A 23650-nucleotide genomic window follows, 5' to 3' on the forward strand; every position below is an offset into this window, starting at 1 on the left:
CCTAAGTGATCCATCCGCGAAGAAGAAGAAGTACGTGAATGGTATTTTATATTGGAAACCTTTATGCTGCTAAGGCGTTGTGTTCAAAGTTTCATGTTTATAATGCTTTTAATCAACGAGATATAAGAAACCGATGTTAGAACTTTATTTCCAGTGAGATTTTTCCAGCTACTTCCCTCAGTTTATGTACCATTGTTCTCATGTTGGAAATTAAACCCACGGTTCTTGGGTGTCTAAATTTCGTTGTTTCGAATGAGTTTGGTTTTGAAGCCTTAACAGAAAACGGTATTTGTAAATGAAGTGTCGAATATACCCTACTTTCACATTATCACAAAAATCGTCATTTTTTTCGACGAATTTGTAGTTTAAGTGAGTAAACTTTTGTATTTCAAAATCTTGCCTTTCTATTGCGCATTAAGTTTCTTTTTCAGCACGTGTTTACTCTGGCAACGGCCTTGCTGCAGTGGATACACCGGTTCCCGTCAGATCACCGAAGTTAAACGCTGTTGGGCGTGGCCGGCACCTGGTTGGGTGACCGTCCGGGCCGCCATGCGCTGTTGCCATTTTTCGGGGAGCACTCAGCCTCGTGATGCCAATTGCGGAGCTACTCGACGAAATAGTAGCGATTCCGGTCGCAGAAAACCATCTAAAGACCAGGAGAGCGGTGTGCTGACCCCACGTCCCTCCTATCCGCATTCTCCTCTGAGGATTACACGTCGGTCGGATGGTCCCGTTGGGCCACTTGTGGCCTGAAGACGGAGTGCTCTGCATGTGTTTAGTCTACGAGATACAAAAATCCGAAGTTTACGTTACTTTTTCGTGTCGCGGTTTTCGCGCTCAACTTTGATTCAAATTATCTATCCTTGTTAGCCCGTGGTGAATAATCTGACACACTTTTTTGGCAGTCAAAACCATGATATTTCTAATGAGGCCAGTTTGTAAGGTTTCATAGAACGCAGTTTTTTCCTAACTCAGGTCGGAAATACCACATTCGTTCATCTTTTTACAAATATTCAACTTTGCACTTCATTTAATACGTATTTGAAAGTGCTACATGAATAAAACTTCGTATTTGAGATCCTTGCGTTGTTAGGCTACTACATACCAAGTTTTAGTTTTGTCATATGTTTAGTCCCCGAGAAATTTTTACGGCCGCCGATTTTTTTTTTTTTTTTTTTTTTTTGTACGGTTTAGTCTAAAATTGTCTGACTGAATATGATTGGTAACATTCTTTTCATTATTGTTATTAAGAGAATATAAAAGGTTGTGCAAGACGGCAAAATTTCATTTCTTCCAACAAAATATTGCCCGAGATATAGCAGCTCAAAGTTGCCGCAAATTCACGCTCGCTCTGCGCAAAATCACGCATGACTAAGAGTATATCTCAGGCAGTATTGCTTCGGCGAAAGTGCAACCACACCAATGTTCATTGGAGATATGGACGAATGTTCACACAAAATTTTGGTAGAAAACCGTAACGATCGAACAGGAAAATGTTCCGAAATCAGGCGATTTGACAAGAAATGACTCCTGTGTAGGCCTCTACTGCAGCATACGAGGGCGTGCAGAAAAGTAATGCCCCCGACAAACTTACTAACATTCTAAAGTTTTTGCTTCATATTTGAATGTGTATTTCTCAACGTTGTCATCCTGGTAGCAAATACATTTCTCCAAACGAGAGGTCAGTCACTATCAAAGTGTAGTACTCTAAGGTGTTCATTAAGTTTAGGAAAGCGCTGCTGCTACGGTCGCAGGTTCGAATCCTGCCTCGGGCATGGATGTGTGTGATGTCCTTAGGTTAGTTAAGTTTAGGCAGTTCTAAGTCTATGGGACTAAGTCCCATAGCGCTTAGAACCATTTGAATCATTTTGAAGTTTAGGAAATAGCTGAATATCGGATGGGGCCAAGTCGGGGTTGGATGTACACAGCCGATTTCTCATACACAAACAGCAGTTGACCGGCGTTGATGGTGAAACGTTGTTGTGATGCCTCGTGTAAGGAGAAGAAATGCGTACCATCACGTTTTTCTACTTTGATAAAGGTCGGATTGCGGTTTATCGTATCGCGACATTGCTGCTCGCCTTGGTCAGATCCAATGACTGTTAGCTGAATATGGAATCGGTAGGTTCAGGAGGGTAACACGGAACGCCGTGCTGGATCCCAATGGCCTCGTATCACTAGCAGTCGAGATGACAGGCAACTTATACGCATGGCTGTAACGGATCGTGCAGCCACGTCTCGATTCCTGAGTCAGCAGGTGGGGACGTTTGCAAGACAACAACCATCTGCACGAATAGTTCGACGACGTTTGCAGGAGCATAGACTTTCAGCTCGGAGACCATGGCTGCGGTTACCCTTGACGCTGCATCACAGACAGGAGAGCCTGCGATGGTGTACTCAACAACGAACTTGGGTGCACGAATGGCAAAACGTCATTTTTTCGTATGAATCCAGATTCTGGTTACAGCATCATGATGGCCGATCCGTGTTTGGCGACATCGCGGTGACCGCACATTGGAAGCGTGTATTCGTCATACTGGCGTATCACCCGGCGTGATGGTATGGGGTGCCATTGGTTACTCATCTCGGTCACCTCTTGATCGCATTGACGGCACTTTGAACAGTGAACGTTACATTTCAGATGTGTTTACTACCCGTGGCTCTACCCTTCATTCGATCCCTGCGAAACCCTACATTTCAGCAGGATAATGCACGACCGCATGTTGCAGTTCTTGTACGGGCCTTTCTGGATACACAAAATGTTCGACTGCTGCTCTGGCCAGCACATTCTCCAGATCTCTCACCAATTGAAAACGGCTGGTCAATGGTGACCGAGCAACTGGCTCGTCACAATACGCCAGTCACTACTCTTGATGAACTGTGGTATCGTGTTGGAGTTGCACGGGCAGCGGTACCTGTACACGCCATCCAAGCACTGTTTGACTCAATGCTCAGGCGTATCAGGGCCGTTATTCTGGGTACTGATTTCTCAGTATCTATGCACCTATATTGCGTGAAAATGTAATCCCATGTCAGTTCTAGTATAATATATTTGTCCAATGAATACCCGTTTATCATCTGCATTTCTTCTTGGTGTACCAATTTTAATGGCCAGTAGTGTAGGATGATCGATGACAGAGAACCCAGGGTGCCGGATTATGAGATATCGCTGCGCTTGTGTGTGGTCCAGCATTATCATACTGAAGGAGAGGGTGCTCCTCGTGTGGACAAACTATTCGAATTCGAAACTCGACCCCAGCACGCTGTTTCCCATGCACCGGTACGATTACGTTACACACCGCTATGTGACATGCTACAATTCGGAGCCCTCTACCGGCAGAGGGCTGCAAATATCTAGACAGAAAGAATAAATATGTAGAATGTCAACAATGTTTGTTTTATTTAAAAAGATTTAGAGTTTTCACATAAAAATTCAGAGTACGCCCTCGTATATCCATTTGAACTTATTTACTGCATTCATATCTTGATCTTCCTCTACAATTTTTACATTCCCCTCCTTCTCCTCGCCCACTTCCTTCCATTGTCAAAGTGGCGATTTCTTTGTGTCTCAGGATGTGTGCTATCAACCGATCCCTTCCTTTAGTCAAGTCGTACCACAAATTACTCTCTTCTCGTCCGCAAATCGTGGTCGTGCGGTAGCCTTCTCGCTTCCCACGCCCGGGTCCCCGGGTTCGATTCCCGGCGGGGTCAGGGATTTTCTCTGTCTCGTGATGACTGGGTGTTCTGTGATGTCCTTAGGTTAGTTAGGTTTAAGTAGTTCTACGTTCTATGGGACTGATGACCATAGATGTTAAGTCCCATAGTGCTCAGAGCCATTTGAACCACTCTCTTCTCCAATTCGAGTTACAACCTTCTCATTAGCTGCTCAACCTACGCAATTAAGTTTCAACATTCTACTGTAGCACTACATTTCTAAACTTTTCATCTTTTGTTGACTGAATTGCATATTGTCCACGTTTTACTTCCATACAAGCACACACATCCCTTCAGAAAACACCTCCTAAAACAAATTTATATTCGACGGTAGCTAATTTCTGCTTCTCAGAACCACCTTTCTAGCTATTGCCCGTCTGCATTTCATATCCTGTATACTTAAATCCTTCGGCCGTCGTCAGTATGTTTGCTGTTCAAATAGCAAAAGTTATCCGTCAGTTTTAGGGTCTAATTTCATAATCCAATACTATCCGCAAATGCTGATTCAATTCGAATTCATTCTATAACCCTAATTTTGCTTTTCTTGAAGTTCATCTTATAACTTTCAACAAGAACTGGTATTCTAAGTCGTTTTCCATCTCTGACTGAATTACAATGTCATCGGCCAACCGCAGATATTTTGTTTCTTCACGGGGAACATTAATTCCTTTTTCAGATTCTTCTTTGGTTTCCTTTCCCATTTGTTCAGCATAAAGACAGTCCGCCTCGATAGCTGAGTGGTCAAAGTGACTGACTTCCATACAGAGGTCTCGGGTTCAATTCCCAGTACTGCCAGGGAATTTTCCTTGGAGGAAGGACTGCAACTGAGTGCAATCAGTCTCGTGTGGCCAGCTGAGGGGCCTCAGGACAGATTAGTAGCGGTTCCATAGTAAAAAAATCCGACAAGGGCCGGCAAGGCAGTGTGCTGACCATATGCCCATTCACACTGCATCTAGTGACGCCATTGGCATAGGATGACTTGGCGGCCGGTCAGGCCTCACTGCCCCCTCTAAGACCAGAAGTAGAACTTTATTTTTACCTTTTACGAGTGTAAAGATTAAATAACTTTGTCTGACTTCGTTTGCAACTACTGCTTTCCTTTCACGTACTTTTATTCTTATAACTGCAATGTGGTTTCTGTAAAAGTAGTGGATACTCGTAACATTTCGCTCTCTGTATTTAATCCGTATCATTTTCAAACTTTCAGAGAGTGTAGACCACTCAATATTGTGAAAAGCTTTCTCTAAGTCTACAAATGCCATAAACATTGGTATGCCCTTCTTCAGTCCATCTTCTAATATAAAATATAAGATCAGTACGGCCACTCTTCTCTCTATATTTCTTTGGAACCCGTAACTTTTCTTACCCGCTTTACATTCCTCCGTAAATACACACCCCAAAAAAGGTTTTGCATCACCCTGCTTCCCAGAACTTCTGAAGATAGACGTTGACTGTGGATATTGTATCATAGACATAGTCCCTTTGACTGTTCAGAGATGTCACTAAACCTGCCCAAAGATGTAAACAACCATGCATGAACAACGCCTATTAGAAGTAGCGGTTCGACAGCCGTTCAGTTCCAGTCATTATACCAGGAAGGAGGTACACGGCTTGTGTTGTCTGTAGTTCAACCATGGTTTCAATGGTTCAAATGGCTCTGAGCGCTATGGCTCTGAGGTCATCAGTCCTCTAGAACTTAGAAATACTTAAACCTAACTAACCTAAGGACATCACAAACATCCATACCCGACTCAGGATTCGAACCTGCGACCTTAGCGGTCGCGCGACTGCAGACTGTAGCGCCTAGAACCGCTCGGCCACTCTGGCCAGCAGTTCAACCATACCTAGACGGTTAACACAGCGGAGTGGTTCGATCGCGTCCGCATTGTTGCTTTGGGCCTTGAAGGGCTCTCAACAAGGGAAGTGTCAGGCGTCTCGCAATGAACAAAAGCGATGTTCGGACATGGAGGACGTACAGAAAGACAGAAACTGTCGATGACGTTCCTCGCTCAGTCCACCCTAGGGCTGCTGCTGCAGTGGATAACCGCTACCTACCGATTATGGTTCGGACGAACCCTGACAGCAACGCCACCATGTTGAATAATGCTTTTCGTGCAGCCACAGGACGTGGTGTTACGACTGAAACCGTGCGCGATAGGCTGCATGATGCTTAACTTCACTCGTGTTGGCCAGGGAGAGGTCCATCTTCGCAACAACGACACCATGCAGCCCGGTGCAGATGGGCCCAACAACATGCCCTATGGACAGCTCATGACTGGCATCACCTTCTCTTCACCGATGAGTGTCGTACATCCCTTCAACCAGACAATCGTCGGAGACGTGTCTGGAGGCAACCCGGCCATGCTGAACGCCTTAGACACACTGTCCAGTGAAAGCAGCAAGGTGGAGGTTCCCTGATGTTTTGGGGTGGCATTATGTGGGGCCGACATACGCCATTGGTGGCCATGGAAGGCGCCGTAACGGCTGTAAGATTCGTGAATGCCATCCTCCGACCGATAGTGGAACCATATCGGCAGCATGGACGACAATTCGCGCCCCCATCGTGCACATTTTGTGAATGATTTCCTTCAGGACAACGAAATCGCTCGACTAGAGTGGCCAGCATGTTCTCCAGGCATGAATCCTATCGAACATGCATGGGATAGATTGAAAAGGGCTGTTTATGGACGACGTGATCCACCAACCAGTCTGAGCGATCCACGTCGAATCGCCGTTGAGTAATGGGACAATCTGGACCAATAGTGCCTTGATGAACTTGTGGATAGTATGCCACGACGAACACAGGCATCCATCAGTGCAAGAGGACGTACTACTGGGTATTAGATGTACCGGTGTGTACAGCAATCTGGACCACCACCTCTGAAGGTCTCGCTGTGTGGTGGTATAACATGCAATGTGTGGTTTTCATGAGCAATAAAAAGGGCGGATATAATATTTATGTTGATCTCTATTACAATTTCCTGTACAGGTTCCGGAACTCTCGGAACCGAGGTGATGCAAAAATTTTTGATGTGTGTAATTCGTGGCAGTATTTTGGAATCATGATTTACCAAAGCGATGGTTCAGTAATTTCACACTTACCGATACCTGCCTTCCCGGGATACGAATTATTACATTCTTCTTGAAGTCCGAGGGTATTTCGCCTGCCTAAAGTATCTTGCATACAAGCATACAAGGTGGAATAGTTATGCCATGTTGGGCTGTTCCCAGGTTCCTAATAATTCTGGGGGAATATCGTCTACTCTAGGAGACTTGTTGCGACTGAAGCGTATACAGAAGAAATATTCGTGTTTTTAGTATCGAACGCGTGAGTAATGGCTGACAAACAGAGTAATTTTTACTGGGAGTTTCAATAACATAAGATACGGTATTTTGTTTCTTGGTTCCATATCGTAAAATAGACATTCGATAGTCAGTTAGTAGCTGTACCTAGAACGCTCGGACTGAAGGTCACAGTGTAGCCATTTGATAGCGATCTAATGTAGGTGCTAGCCTCTCATCTACATCTGTCTCGATTTGAAAGGCGCTGGTAGAACGGCTGGAGAGTAAATGGCTTAACGATGGCCTGCGCGCGCGCGTGTGTGTGTGTGTGTGTGTGTGTGTGTGTGTGTGTCATTTCGCAAGTCCGATATGTCCAGGCCCTGCGGCGTCTCGGGTGAACCAATTTCTTGCCGCCAGAGATCAGCCGGTATCAGCACAGGCTTGCGGTCGTTTCGATGTAAATTGCACGTAAAGCCTTGCAGTCAACACTCACAAAGCCGCAGCGATACCGTGAGTCGCCTCCCGTCTGAGGTTATCTCTCCCAAACAATGGACTGTTTCTTACCGAGGATAAAAAGAGAAATGATTTTTGTTCACTCTATTTCGTGCTTATCTTCAATCTTTCTCCCTCTGTAACAAAGGTGCACTCACTTCGAGTTGGTAAAATGGCAGTTTAGCAGGATCTTATTTTCAAATGTGAACGTTTCATTAAAATATGTGGTACATTACGCAACTCTTGATATTAAGCTTTAAGTAGTATCTTACAAGGGTGTAGAGAACTACAGGAATCCGCAAAGGTTCTTTAATACGCAGATCCGTTTCTTCAAGTCGCTACTGCAAATGTAGTATTCTTATATAAAAACTCACAATCTTTAAGTATGTGGCGAAACATACTAGATGCAAATAGAAGCAAAATTATTATTGAAGAATTTCCCCGGACCGGTTGTTGTGGCCGAGCGGTTCTAGGTGTTTCAGTCTGGAACCGCGCGACTGCTGCGGTCTCAGGTTCGAATCCTGCCTCGGGCACGGATGTGTGTGATGTCCTTAGGTTAGTTAGGTTTAAGTAGTTCTTAGTTCTAGGGGACTAATGAACTCAGATGGAAAGTCCCCGGAAGATTAAGGCCACTCTAGCGTTTTGGGTTTTGGTTTAGTATTAATTTTATTTTGTGTAACGTCTCGGTGCCATCTAGAACTTTGGAGATAAAGTGCTAGTTTGTAGGACATGGTCAGAGAGTAGATTGGCCGTAGATTACTCAACATCTGCCAAATCTATGTGTATTTGCGTCGTTACTGTCTAATCTAACTGCCATAATTCTATTCAAGCTGTGAATAAAATACTTCCAAACAAATTATTGAAATGCTGGGTGGTTACAATTAAAATGCAGCTACTCACAGAGATCCCATGTGGGCAGTAATTATCGTATGGCAGCAAAATTTTGTAGATATTCTAAGGCGTTAACCCGAAGTCGTTTTACGCTGGGAAAAGTTATTTACAATTCTGGCCACCAGGTGCAAATCTGAGGCTATGAGTACAAGGAAGACATATAGAAATGTTTTCGTATGTAATGAATTACGTACGGGACGTGAGCAGAAAAGGTGAGTAAGGTATAATGTTGATGTTATTATTAAGCGCTGCTTACTATGTTTGTTCAATATGAGCACAAGGGACGTCGGAAAGATGTTTCACAGTATCAGAATTGCAACTGCTGTTCAAAATTGGAACTTTTTTCAGCGTAAATCGGTTCCTAATCAACGCATTAGAATGCCTACCAAGTTTCGCTGCCATAAAGTAATTACCTCCCAATTCGAGCTCTGTGAGTGTCTGTACGAGGCCTTATGTAAAATTTAACAGGTATTCTTATAAAGGAACCGTATTAGTGGCCAAATTGGAGACAGGACGAGTGACCAAAAGCTGAAATGGCAATTTGAAAGCAACGGTAGACTGTTCCGGAGCCTCTAAGCGAAGCAATACAATGTAATATCTCTTCCTGGGAAGGACGCATCCTGTGTCCTGTATCCTGAAATAGTACCGTCTCCTTCTTTTTATGGTCGACAGTGTAACTTGGGATGTAAAAGTCGCCTCCACTAGCAACAGAATTGCGACAGGTTATTAATGTGGAAAAATATGGTGTAGGAAGGAACGTAATCTCAACAAGATGAGAAAGAAGCTGACGATCATCGGAGTCGTCCCTGCACAATTAGAGGCAGGTGTCGAACGAAAACTACCGACACATTACTCATGAGTAGCAGCGAGTAGAAGCCAGCGATACTCGAGGTATCGAAACATATCTCTGATGAAAAGATTAGACACTCTCTACGCCTCCAATCCCTAAATTTATGTTTTTAAAATATATCTGTAATAGAAAGAGACAGTCGATTTCCACATTTTTTTTGAAGTGTTAAATTAAGCAATGTTTTTACTTTCTTTATAGATTTATTTTTGTTAAATTTATAATTTCAAATATAAAATTACAGAACAGATTGTCAACAAAATAGACTAATACTACCCAAAAGAAAATAAATTAAATCTTATTTAAACTTTCAATCTTTCCTCAGTACAGTCAGTCCAAAATTATATTTCATCTAGTCGTTTCGTTCATAACCGTTTACGTGTCTTTGTTAACGTGCTGCTTGTCTTTGAAAACAAAAGCTCAGAAGGCACTGATGTGTATGGAATTGTGAGGTGCTCACTAGCTGCTTTATACAGCTGGGGGAATAAAGCTTTGATGTCTGCCCATCGCTCTGAAACACTAGTCCACAGGGAAGACACATGTGTTGTCAGATAAAGGCACAACAGGCAGAGCAGATTCTGAAGAAGCGCCAGTTCTTTTGTTTGTTTGTTTGTTTGTTGTGTGTTAATGTCTTATGATTCGAATAAACCTAATCGTGAAAACGGGCGGAATCCATGTGAACGAAACATTGCTTACGTTGGTGAAGCATCGCAAATGTTTTCGTACGTTCCAATCGGCCGCTCGCTCTCGGCCGCTCGCTCGGACGCACATAACTCGTTCAGTTGTTGGCATTTTGCACTCGCGCGTTCAATTGTAGAGAGTGTTACAACTGAGTCATGAGGCCAAAATTTTGGGTACATAAACAAATGTAATAAATCATTACTGAGATCATTCGTTACCATACCTGCTACAAAGTTAACTAAAAAATTACTCGGTTCCAAGAAGCATCGATAATTTTTCCGTGTCCGTAGTCACAATGCCTCACTCCTTGGTCGTTATCGCGGCCCTCCAACTTCAGATAGGACGAGAGCAGAACACAGATAGAACGTGTCTCAGTTGCTAATTTCATTGCTAAATGACGCGAAACTGCACTTGCGCTCGTACTGAAATGTTCCTGTTGTCCGTTCAGAACTCCGTGGTGTCGCGCGACGTCACACTCGCGACTGCGGTCTGAATCCATGCACTATTGGCGATATGGGCTGTGTGAAACGAATTAAGCAACATACTACTCCACGAATTTGATTGGAAACGTTTACTGGATGATCCGCGTCACTTTCCGCACTGCTGCATTATGAAATAAACACAAATAAGGATCGCCACCCTCATTTTAAACCGTGACAGACCGTTAACCTCAACTCGAAAGTCAACTATGAAACTCCCTGCAGTTACATAACACATTTCAGGAAAAATTTTGAGATCCCATCACTTGGACTGCAATATGTTGACCGACAACTTTTCAATAGGGCACCTTCAAATGGCTATTAGCAGCTGTCGTTGATAATTCATCGTAACAACAAAACAGGAGATTACAATGTCATTAAAGCAAAGCGTCTCACAAAAACACCACAATCAGTTTGGCAAAGCAACAAATAAAGACCTTCGTTGTAAACAATGGTAAGAGACACTCTATGGCAAACTGAGTTGTTGCATATAAAACATAGTAAGTGATGTGTTTTGTCCTATTAGTTAAAAGATCCATATAATAAGAGGGATAGCAGCTCATCCTCGAAATTCAGAGCCTAGCTAGCGGCGACTTTGACAGGTTGTATGCATGTAAATAACGGTAAGTGCCACAAACATGGCTACTTGTAGGCGTAACGTGTGAAATGGTCGTGCCAAGAAAAATGCCTTCTAGGAACGAGCTGTACAAATCAGGTAAAGATGTGTATCCATATGACTCCGATTAAGATCCTACATAGGTTCCTGAACGGAAATGCGCATCAAAAGATGTTACTAATCAGGTAAATGTGCATATGCCATTAAACAAGTAAACAATTGTAAGTTGCGTCGCTTGCCATATTTTGCAACCATTGACGTGAAGGTGCGAACGCAGTCGTGTTAAGCACCATCTTTAACGTTGTTGACGTCCAATAGTAATGTGCTCGCTTTGGTTTCTCATAAATCATTATCTACAACTGTATCCATACCCTGAAAACCATACGATCAAAAACCAGTTATGTAACTACCTACTTACACTTACTATTACTGCTTTTATATATCCTGTACGGTCTGTGTTACGTGTATTTTACACTTGTCGTACTATGAGGGTGCTTACGAGGGCATACTTCAAGTTATCGAAGTATGTATTTTACTTTTCTGCGTGAAATTATTCTGAGATGTGTGGAGGATGTTACTCTTATAGCTTTAATTTTTTATAGGTTCAAAGGAACACACGACAGAGATGTCGAAAGAGGATAGAATATGGAGGTAGTCAGGAACAAATGAAGAAAAAGAGAAATGAAAGAAACAAATACCCAACATACAGGGTCAGGACAATGTTGTATGCAAGCATATAGGCCCCCCACTTGAATGCTCTAAAACGTGTTTAGAGCCTAAAGTGAAGAAGACAAGGAACGCATATTCAAACAATTTTTGCAGCTGAATTGTTATGATATCCAAAATGCGTACCTACAAGATTGTTTATGGTCAAAAAGTCTTATCCGTAAAATGAATTTTTGAATTTGTATTTTGGACAGGATTCGCGGTAAGGTTTCGTCAACTCGCCCAGCGAATAATAAGTTCCAAAACAATGGCAACTGATGTTACGTGAACTCGGTTTGCAAGTAAATAGTGTTAAGAACCGGCTGACGAAATTTTTAGAATAGTATAGTGGCTATAATTTATCATTTTGAAAATATGTCGTTACGGCACATATATGTGAAAACAATGACATATCTGAATATAAATATCACTTTGGGTGTACATGCAATTTGCGGGAATTTAATGAAATTAAACTGCGCGGTTTCTGGAAACAAGAAAACGTCGCTTACCATTGTTTTCTGTCGAGATATTTAGATGTAGTTTATTGGTATTGATTAACCCCAGCCATGCCCATCACTTTTATCTAACACCATCTCCGTCTCCGTAGTCTCTCCACGCTCTGCTCTGAGGCCTCTTTTTATCAAGCAAGGCTGCCCTCACTGATGCCCTACACTCGCAGTGAAGCACAGAAAAGTGCCTCAGCAGAATTAGACGCCCGCGCTTGTGAACGCCCTTCCGAATGCTCTGCAGGCTTTCCGTATCGGAAAAGTAGAAAGGATCACTAACTTCGGATTTGCTAACCACTGACAGCACAAACTCTGCCCCAGAACACCGCGTGAAACCCACGAGGGGTGCTTGCCCACGTCTGAATTTCGTGAGCTCCAAACCGCTCCATGTCATTATTTAACATACACGTCTTTCAGCCAATCAGTATAAGGAGCCGAACGCACACATTCTCATTGTCCATTCGCAGCTCCTGCTTACAGAGATTCTGTAACGTGCTGCCTCCTGATAGAACTTCGAAAACTTTTTCTGCAACGGATGGGGATATGACTGTCCCTGTATGCCAGCCATATAGACTACGATCTCAATCCATTTAGATGGATTAGTGGGCAAACAATCCGTCAGCTCCAGGCTGAAGAAACCTTCCTTCTCCCATAAAGCCAGACAGTGTCGTGGACAATGGCCAAAGGAAGGGCAGATAGGCACGTCCAGCAGATGAGGTTGTACAGGTAATGGCATACATACTTGCTAGAGAGCTGAGTGGCTAGTAGTAAGAGCTCTGAATTAGCAGAAAAGTCAGTTACTGCGACGGACACCATCTGTGTTCTGCTCTCATCCCTTCTAAAGGGGAGGGCTAGGACGGGGCAGTGAAGTGGAAAGAAGTGGCCCTGGTGACTTCCTTTGTCGACTGTCAGCTTTGTTCTCTTCCTGTGTATGTGTCAAAATCACTCCAAGCTAGTCCATTGCTTTTGCTTCAGTCTTGGTCTGCGTTGGACTGGAAAGGAGTGCTAAGATATTAAGTAGGTGACAAGAAACCGCCATTCCACCTTCTTTTTAAGCTAGAAGGAAGCAAATGCTTTCTTAGTGCGAGACTAAAGTATCATGATCAGTCCTAATGTAGTGTACGCATTAGATCTAATTTTCGTTGTGTTCTAGATCGGGAAATTAACTAAATTTGCTGTGCCTGACTGTAGCTTGTAGATTACACCATGTGCTTCCTTTGCAGCCCTTGTTTTCATTTCTGTAAGTTCCCAATATTTTTCGTCATCTATTTGAAGAAAGCTGTTTATCGTAGTGTTAATAGGGCTTCAAGAAATAAATGTAATTTCTCTTTCTTTTTAGCAATTTTGAATTAAAATATGTTTAGAATGTGCTGTTATATGCTAATATATCCTGTGCTATCGAATGCGTATTGCTTATTTCGCGACCATATGGCGACACATGTTTTTCGATATAGCGCTGGGTCAACAGTCAGCAACGGCCTACACTTCCTATACTTTCACATTCAGAAGAGAGAATGCAAAAGAAAGAAGAAGAGGCAGAATGTGACGAGAAAGATGATGCAGTTTCATTGAGGAAGCGACCCAGAGCACCAAAGCCTCTCTCATCACCCCCAACAGCAAAGAATTTCCTTGTCATGCTTTTAGCTGAAATGACGAATAATAACCGGGAAAGACGTTTCAGATGCAGGTTGCCTGGATTTAAGCGTTTCACGTTTGAGTAGTGCAGTAAACGCAAAATATCTCCGTATGACACAAAAAAAGGAATTGCTTTTTTTCAATTCCGTAAAGAACATTGCGGCACTTTTTGGTTCTGTTTTCACATATAATAGTAAAATAACATTTTGTGATATTTAAATAAATATATTTATGGATTTCAGTTGCCAGTTTATAAATAAAATCTATTAAAGCAGTCCATGAAAACATTTTATTGGAAGGATGAAAAACATTTGAGCCATGAAGTAACATATATGCTACATGCCCTAACATTTTGATGAATGGCGCCAATTTCTAATTTAGTATTTTAGTCATATTTGTCCCTCAACGACGCTCTGACCACCAATGTACACTCTTCACACGCAAAATTAAAACTAAGGACTGAGGAGGCTAGGAAGTCGTATTTCGTTTGTTCTCGCGAGAATGCTGAAATTTCTGTAGGACGGCAGAGTCACAAGCCAGTTACATGAGAGATATACAGGGTGAATCGGCCACGGATAGCGACCGCAGATTTGTTGGCACGAACAACCGTTCTGGAATTAATTGGAAATTCGTCGATCGAGGAGGTGATGCGTGATGCGCGGTTTACGTACCCATGGCTCATCTATTCTGTGATAGTTTTATGCTGAGAGTGTGTCCTTTCGCGCAGGGCTGGGAAAAATTCTGTTGGAATAGAAAAATGTTGAGGCTTCTGTGGGCATTTTTTGATGTACTGCCTGTTGGCTTTCATCTCTTGATCTTCGGCCGACATTTGTTTGATGTTTCCGTCACGCCAGCAAGAGCGACTGGGATTATCGATGAGGCACCCTCCATTATTGGTGGCGTACTGGAGTCGAACTTTAGCCAAACATTATTCGTACCTGTCGCGCCACATTCTCTGATCATTACCATTGTGGTTTTCCTCTTGTTACGCGCAATGGTCGTTCGCTGCAGCTCGGAAATTCCTGAAGTTTTCTTCTTCTCCAGAACACACCAAACACATGACTTAAAAAGTGTTTCTATTGGCTGGAAAGGTATGGAACACTTTAGGAGTAACACTTTTAGGAGGTATGTCACTTTGAAAGCGGCGCCAGTTTTTCCACATCATTTTTAACAGGGCAAATGTTGCTTGGAAGAAAAAGGAAAGTAGCATGATAGAAAATACCTGGAAACATTTTTGCCACAACCAACCGAATATTGGTCCAAGAATGAATACGTCAAATTAGACATAACCTTTCTGTAGTCTGTCGAAAGTCAATGGCAACTTTAATATTAATGGAACATACGGGATTGATTATCACACTTTTCTTATCTTGCTTCTGTATTGCAGTTCGTGTCATGAAGTGCAGCAATTCAGCAGTTCTAGGTGATGATGAGAGAGAGAGTACCCTTTGCTCAGCACTACTGAGAATGTTGGAATGAAAGACAATATACGGAAATTAATTTCTATCGGTTCAACATGACGGAGAAATTCGGGAAAACGTAGTGGAAAGGCGTAGAGGTGAGGGTCGGTTTGAAAACCACAATGTGTTACTAGTCGTGGTTGTATTATAATTGCTATGGCTTACTTTCGTTCGAACTTTGAAGTATCTCATCTTGTTGATTGTGGAAAGACCTACAATTTAATATGGAATCCAAACCACAGTCCCATTTGTCATTTTTTTCATATTAAATGAAATACCAGACTTTAGAGCAAGACCAAATAACAAAATAAATGTAGGAAGACATACAAAAAAACTAGAAACAAAGATCGATTACCCTTTGAAGTTTCCATGCACTACCAGTTATACGTATATTTCCTTATGGATCACTGCTTAGATGAACACGTCGAAACGTCGCGTATGCAGAAATTCTCGCAGTGCAGCGCCGCTATGGAAATCCTGGTTGGATCCACACGGCCTGTTCGGGCGGGGGAAAACAAGCGAGAGAGGCCCGTGTCGCTCGCAGTCCATAAATCACAATAACCGGGAAGCTTTGGCAGACGCTAAATCCGGACAGCACGCCACTGCCGTGATGGATTAAACGCGTAACATATGACGCGTCACCCGGGGCGCCTCCTTAATGCCGATAGTCCCCGCAGAGCAAACGTTTCCGTGGGCCGAGCGCTGTGTCCGTCCAACACATTCGCTTCATTTTTCGCCTCTTTGAAGCAGAAGGGGGGAGCGAAGACAGATCGAAAATGAAACAGAATACAGTGATGTCAGCTGGTGCCGGCCTGAGGCCTGCTGCCCGCGGAGGACGAAGGAAAGGAAAAGTGAGAGAGAGAGAAAGAGAAGGGGGAGAGAGAGGAAGGGAGGGAGAGTCCAATCGGAAAATAAATGGCCCTCGCCAGAATTAGACAAGTGGATCGAATGTCGAGGGCATTATACGAGAGCGGAGCTACGACAGAGCGAGGCCGCCGGCCAGGCGTAGCATTTCGCGTTTCCATCATCGGGATTTAATATCGGAAGCATCGGCGGCGCCGCCTCCTGCTGCTGCCTGCTGGTCTCTTTTTCCGGTGCGGCGGCCGCTTGCCGTTTGATGGACGAGGATCAATAATTCAGGAGCGGCGAGCAGCGCGCATTAGGGCCGCGAGGGAATTCGGGCTGGACGAGGCGCGCCTGAGGAACGAACGGTCCGGCCCGACAGACGGCTCGGTCCCGCGGGGCCGCACCGCAGCGAAACCTAACACGCAGGCGCAACCTCAACCTCGGCGGCGCAGGCCGCGGTGTGTGTTTATTAAAAACCCATCGCGGCTAAATAGCGCGCCTCCCGCCCGCTGCCTCCCGTCTTCCCCCGGGAATATTGCGACTGACGCTCGTGGGAGTGGGCCCTTTCGTGGCTGTCCGCGCGGAAAATGAACGCCAGCGTAATTACGAGCGAGGCCTGCGCCGGAGCCTAATCCGCGGGCAGCCCAGCTGTGCAGGTCGGCGGCGAGGAGGAGTCGCCCCGTGCTGCGAAGGAAGCGCTACCTCCAGCATCTGAACCATGAAATTGGGAAGCGTACTTGTTACGTACGAACACACGAGACAATGCTGACTCTACGGCTTAACTTACCAGGTAGGTTAAAAATGGCCAAACTACGCTTATAGAAAAAATACCTATACCAAGAAGAAGTTGTGAGAGGTAAAAGAAAGTGGATAGTCACCTGAAAGATGACGTCTATTCCTATTTCGCACCAGTCGCTAGTAACGCCACTATGAGAATGCAAATTATGTCTGCTTTAAATACGCGCTATAATGCTCCCCGGTGTTATTCAATCTGTATACTGAGCAAGCAGTAAAGGAAACAAAAGAAAAATTTTGAGTAGGTATTAAAATCCACGGAGAAGAAATAAAAACTTTGAGGTTCGCCGATGACATTGTAATTCTGTCAGAGACAGCAAAGGACTTGGAAGAGCAGCTGAACAGAATGGATAGTGTCTTGAAAGGAGGGTATAAGATGAACATAAACAAAAGCAAAACGAGGATAATAGAATGTAGTCGAATTAAGTCGGGTGATGCTGAGGGAATTAAATTATGAAATGAGACACTTGAAGTACTAAAGGAATTTTGCTATTTGGGGAGCAAAATAACTGATGATGGTCGAAGTAGAGAGGATATATAATGTAGACTGGCAATGGCAAGGAAAGCGTTTGTGAAGAAGAGAAATTTGTTAACATCGAGTATAGATTTAAGTGTCAGGAAGTCATTTCTGAAAGTATTTGTATGGAGTGTAGCCATGTATGATAGTGAATCATGGACGATAGATAATTTGGACAAGAAGAGAATAGAAGCTTTCTAAATTTGGTGCTACAGAAGATTATATGGGTAGATCACATAGCTAATGAGGAAGTATTGAATAGGATTGGGGAGAAGAGAAGTTTGTGGCACAACTTGACTAGAAGAAGGGATCGGTTGAGGCATCAAGGCATCACCAATTTAGCATTGGAGGGCAGTTTGGAGGGTAAAAATCATAGAGGGAGACCAAGAGATGAATACACTAAGCAAATTCAGAAGGATGTAGGTTGCAGGACTGAAGACCACAACAACAACAATGCTCGTAAGCGTTATTTACCTTTAAAAAATGTTTATTTCCAAAATCTTAATAATCATACAATTTTAACCCACTACCTTATATGATTAGGGGGTCCAGATATTTATACAATAATAACAATTGCTGTTAAATCCTAAGTAATATTTAAGTAACTAATTATTGAAGTAAGCTGCAGGGTAATTGCAATAGGCAAACTAGTTAATTTTAATTTTATAGAGATTACTTAATGAACCTATCTATGACTAGTTACTACTACCTGCAGCGTTACAGGAGTGTCAGTGAAGTATAAACCTACTATAGAGCCTTGCTCATTGAGCTAACCCCAATGAGCGTGCCCCTGACCCTGGGCAGGCCAAGAACTTAGACGCTGCAGGTTTCTGAAAACTAAGGTCCTAAAACTCAGTCCTACAACTAATTCTATCCTAACGTCAAGTTCGGTGCTTGTCCTTGATCGGTGGTGTTACACCCCGCTCCCCCTAGTTCCCAGCGTGGCGGATTCCAGACTGTGGAAGTCGGCCTGTCCACTCTCAGGCGGTATGGGAACAGGGTACCGGACTCAGCAGGTGTTAGGTATTTCTCACGTTCTTGTTAATTTAAGTCTCTCAGATATTCCCTTAAAACTTTCCGTGATACCACGGTTGCCACTTTGTTGATAGTCTGAAAAGTGTCGTGTTGTCTGAGTAAACCGTATGTGTTATGGTGTGGCAGTTGGTCACGTAACGTTGAAGCTACATCATTGAAAAGGAGGCACTCGTAAACAACATGGTGAGGAGTTCCCTCCGGAACGCCACAGTCACACGCAGGTGTCGCCTTTTTCTCAAATCGACATAAATATGTCGGGTAGGGTCCATGACCAGTGAGAAAGTGGAACAGTCCCTGGGTTGGTTCGAAGTACTTCATTCCCAGCCGTTCTTTAATGTCCAGAAGAAGATCAAAACTTTTACGTCCGGTTTCTTCAGCTTCCCAGGATTCTTGCCATAACTCGTCTCCTCTTAGTCTAATCTCAACCCTGTTCCCAGCCCTGATGCCTAATATCTCTACTGTTTTCTCCATGTTCCCTTTCTTGGCCCAGTATCATGCAGCCTGTTCACGAATTTTGATGTCCAGGGGGCAAAGCCCCATTATGACTAACAAGGCTACTCCTGACGTTGTCCTGTATCAGATCTCACTATCATATTCCTCTGGACTCTTCTCACGGTAATGGCAGGAACCACCCTCGTGAGTCTGTGTGCCCAGACTCCCGAGCCGTAACCCACTATTGATGTGAGTATGCTATTATTGCATAATCTAATGAGATGTGGTGGGAGATGAAATCTTTTATGTCCAATGGAAATTAGGTTGTTGAGTACTTGAAGGGCTCTCTGGGTTACGGTGTCAAAGTGCTTCCCAAAGGACCACTTTTCATCAATGATGATTCCAAAGTAGCGAGTCTCTCGTCGCCGGAGAATTGGTGAGCCCTCAATCCCCACTTCGGGTTACGAATTAACTGACCTTTCAACAGAAGGTAGGTAGACTTGCCTAGTGAAATTTACATCCTCGTACTTTGGCACCAAAGTTGCAATATCTCTATAGCTCTTTCTATCTTGGGCTCTATATCCTCTCGGCTACGGCCGCTGGCCAGCAGGAGGAGGTCATCTGCGTAGGTTACCACCTCTAGCATTACATCGCTTTGCTGTAGTTTGTCCAGTAATGACTCGATATGGATATCCCAAAACAGGGACCCAGAACGGAACCCTGGGGACATACCTTAGTAATAGATTTTCCCACTCTTCCGTTAGGGGATGATAGCCAGACCTCCCTATTATTTACGTTTTTCAACGGACGTAGTAAGCTCCTGTTAGCCAAGAATGCCTTGAAAACGACGAAGACCCCATTATAAAGAGCTCACTGAGTTTGAACGAGGTCATGTAATACGGGCTACGAGAAGCTGTGTGCTCCTTCCGCGATATTGCAGGAAGATTTCGCATAACTGTAGCCCTACATTATGGCTGGCAGCAGTATACATGGGGAGGTGCGGCCGCAAGGAAACCTGGCTCCGGACGCCACGTGGCACTACCGTGAGGGAAAACCGTTTCGTTCGGCGTATGGCTGTGCCACATCGCACTGTGTCTACAGTAGCAATTCGAACAGCAGGGGGCACAATGAACTAACACAAATTAGTTACCTCAAGGACATCTCCGCACCCGCCACCCAGTAACGTGCATTCTACTAACCCCAAACTGCCGCCGATTGCAGCTTCACTGGTGTCAAGCGAGAGCCCATTGGAGGCTGAGTGGGGGTTTATTGTGTTTTCTGTTGAAAGCTGGTTCTGGCTCGGTGCCAGCGTTAGAAGTAGACCAGGTGGGTGTGTGCAACCAACATGTCTATGGCCTAGACACACTGGACTTACACCTGGACTTATGGTCTAGGATGCTATACTGCCTGACAGCAGGGTCACTCTCTTGCTTATCCGACGCACCCTGACTGCAAATTTGTTCTTCAGTTTGGTGATTCAACCTGTTCCGCTGCCATTCTTGAACAGCATTGGAAAAATTGGATATTTGTGGAAAGCTCCTATAGGGCCAAACTGCTGAGGTCAGCGGCCGCTAGGCTTACACACTTCTTAATTGGTTCAAATGGAATGGCCCTAAGCACTATGGGACTTAACATCTGAGGTCATCAGTCCCCTAGACTTAGAACTACTTAAACCTAACCAACCTAAGGACATCACATACATCCATGCCCGAGGCAGGATTCGAACCTGCGACCATAGCAGCAGCGCGGTTCCGGATTGAAGCACCTGGAACCGCTCGGTCACAGCGGCCCCCACACTTCTTAATCTAACGTAAAATAACTTACGTTAAGGACAACACAGACACCCATGTTCTAGGGAGGACTCAAACCTCCGATAGGAGGGGCCGCGCGAACTGTAGCAAGGTGCCCAAGACCAAGCGGTTTGACCACCCGGCATGAACAGCATTCCACAGGGTGTTTTCCAGCAGGATAAGGGTCGTGCACGTACCGCTATTGTAACCTCGTATTCTGTGCAAAGTGTCAGCATGTTGCCTTGGCCTGCTCAGTCACCAATCTGCCTACAGTGGAGCACGTAAGTGACATCATCGGACAACTCTAGTGTCATCCACAACCAGTAATGACTGTCCCTGAACTGACCGAACACATGCAACAGACATGAACTCCATCCCACAAATTAACATACGGTATCTGTACCACACAATGTGTTTGCATCTGCATGCTTCCATTCAACATGCTAGTGGTTGCACTGATTGCTAATGTACCAACATTTCAAATTTGCAATTGCTTTCTTCGCACTTATATTGACGTGTGAGCTTGCAACATTAATCACTTAATTATGTTACTTACACAAATGTATTCCTCAAATGTCATTACTCTACATTATTTATTTCTTGGCGTTGGGACATTTTTCAATCACTGTATGTTCATAGCATTGGGGCATTTAGAGAAAGCTTTTGACAGTGTCGTCTGTACTACATTCTCTGACATTTTGAAGGCAGCACAGAAAGCGTAAGATTATTTAGAACTTGTACGGAAAACAGACTACAGTTATAAGAGCTGAAGGTCTTGAATGCGAAGCAGTGGCCGAGAAGGGGTGATACAGAACGAAAAGATTTGGAAACAACATTAAAGTTCAGGAAGAAGAAATAAAAACTTTGGGGCCTGTTTATGACACTGTAATTCTGTCAGAGACGGGAATGGATTTGGAAGAGCAGTCGAATAACATGTACAGTGTCTTGAGAGGAGGGTATAAAATGAACATTAACGAAAGTGGAATAGGTGAAACGGAATGTAGACGAATTAAATCAACCAAGAGTTTTGCTGTTTGCATAGCAAAATAGCTGCTGACGACCAAAGTAAAGTGGACGTAAGATGCGTACAGGCTATAGGAAGAAAAGCGTTACTGAATGACTCAAATTTATTGACATCTAATATAAATTTAAGTGTTAGAAAGCATGTTTTGAAGGTATTTGTGTGGAGTGTACGCATATCTGGATGTGAAACGTGGATGATGAGCAGTTCAGACAAGAAAAGAATAGAACTGTTCCAATGCGGTGCTACAGAAGAATGCTGAAGATTAGATGGGTAGACTGAATAACTAACTGGAATTGGGAATAAAGAAATGTATGGCACTACTTGGCTAAAAGAAGGAATCGGTTGGTAGAACACATACTGAGGTACCAAGGACTCGTCAATATGGTAATGGAAGGAAGCAAAGCTAAAAATTGTTCACCACAGACAAACATGGAGGGATGGATTACACCAGTCTTTGGATTGATGATCGCAAAAACAACACGGTTGTAATGTGGTGGGTAGAGAGTGACGCTGCACAACCTCCAACAGATCTTCATCTTGTGGTGGAATCTCACTTTTTGTTCGTGTTTGAACAGCAATGCATCCTCTGCAACGCTTTCTTATGGTGGCCACAAGGTTGGTAAGGAGTTCTTGTGGTAGGGCGTTTCATTCCTACACAAGTGCGATTAACAGCGGCTGCGTGACAATTGCTGCATGTTGTGTGCTACAGTACATCTTCCCGCCGCATGCCATACGAGCTCGATGAGATTTAAGTCGGGGAAGCGACCTATTAACCAAATATTCTTTCTTTGTTAGAACTTCTCCAAAAGCAGAATTCTATGCGGTCGTGCACTGTCATTCACAAAAATAAAGTCAAAGCCGAAAGCACCACTGACACGTTGCACATGGAGAAGGAGTACAGCGTCACAATAACATTTACCGGTGAGTGTAGCGTGTTCAGAGATTTAGAGTTCAGTATGCTCATGAAAAATCATGCCTCCCCAGACGAAAATACCTGGACCACCAAAAAGATCGTGTTTCACAATATTCCTGGGCGCATCGCGCGTTCCCATCTCCAGAAATATGAGTGTAAATCCAGAATCACTACTCACACTGAATCTCTTTTCATTCGAGAAGAACACGCAACCCACTCCTCGTTGGTGCAGTCCCTATGCTCTTGGCAGCATCGCAAATGGGCTGCTAACGGAACACAACGTACCGGTCGCCGGGAAAGGTGACCACTCCCATGTAGCCTCCATGCCATTGAGGAGCGTGAGATTGCATACGTTAGCACCCCTGTTAAATGTGGTTGCAACTGCGCCTGCTGTTTGAGTGGGTCCTTCTGACCTGTTACACAATGTAGAGGTCAACTTTTGCTGTAGTTGACCGTGGTTGACCACCTTGTCTTCTTCGGGTAGCAGTGATTCTGGTTCGAAACACTTCCCCATGCAACGTTGTGAGCAGTACCAAACTCCTGGGGTACACTCGTCAGACTTCGTCCTTCTTCCAATCTCCCGACGATTATTTCCCATGTGAAGTCATCCAGATGTTGTCCCTGAGGCATGTTGTAATGAAGAACACCACCAAAGAACACCGTAACTGTTCTCTGGTTGACACACACTGTATTTCCCGTTCCTTCAACCGCCTCTCGTTGCGGGGCCAGCCTCATTTGACACTGTAGTCATGCTAACCTCACGTCATGTGATGTCCAGCATTCTGTGCACGACTGGGAGATCTCTGGCACAACGGTTCCGCACTTTCATTCATTTTCACCAAACAGTTAATACGAGGGTTGGAACTTAAATGTTGTTGTTGTTGTTGTCTTCAGTCCTGGGACTGGTTTGATGCAGCTCTCCATGCTACTCTATCCTGTGCAAGCTGCTTCATCTCCCAGTACCTACTGCAACCTACATCCTTTTGAATT

The 23650-nt window shown here is 44.0% G+C and overlaps 1 pseudogene; it reads left to right on the plus strand.

Annotated features, from left to right (window-relative positions):
- Positions 1–445: 445 nt before the first annotated feature.
- LOC126268264 (5S ribosomal RNA) lies at positions 446–563 on the plus strand (annotated as a pseudogene).
- The last annotated feature ends 23087 nt before the right edge of the window (positions 564–23650 follow it).

This window comes from Schistocerca gregaria, chromosome 4, assembly GCF_023897955.1.
Source record: "Schistocerca gregaria isolate iqSchGreg1 chromosome 4, iqSchGreg1.2, whole genome shotgun sequence".
Taxonomy (NCBI): Eukaryota; Metazoa; Arthropoda; class Insecta; order Orthoptera; family Acrididae; genus Schistocerca; species Schistocerca gregaria.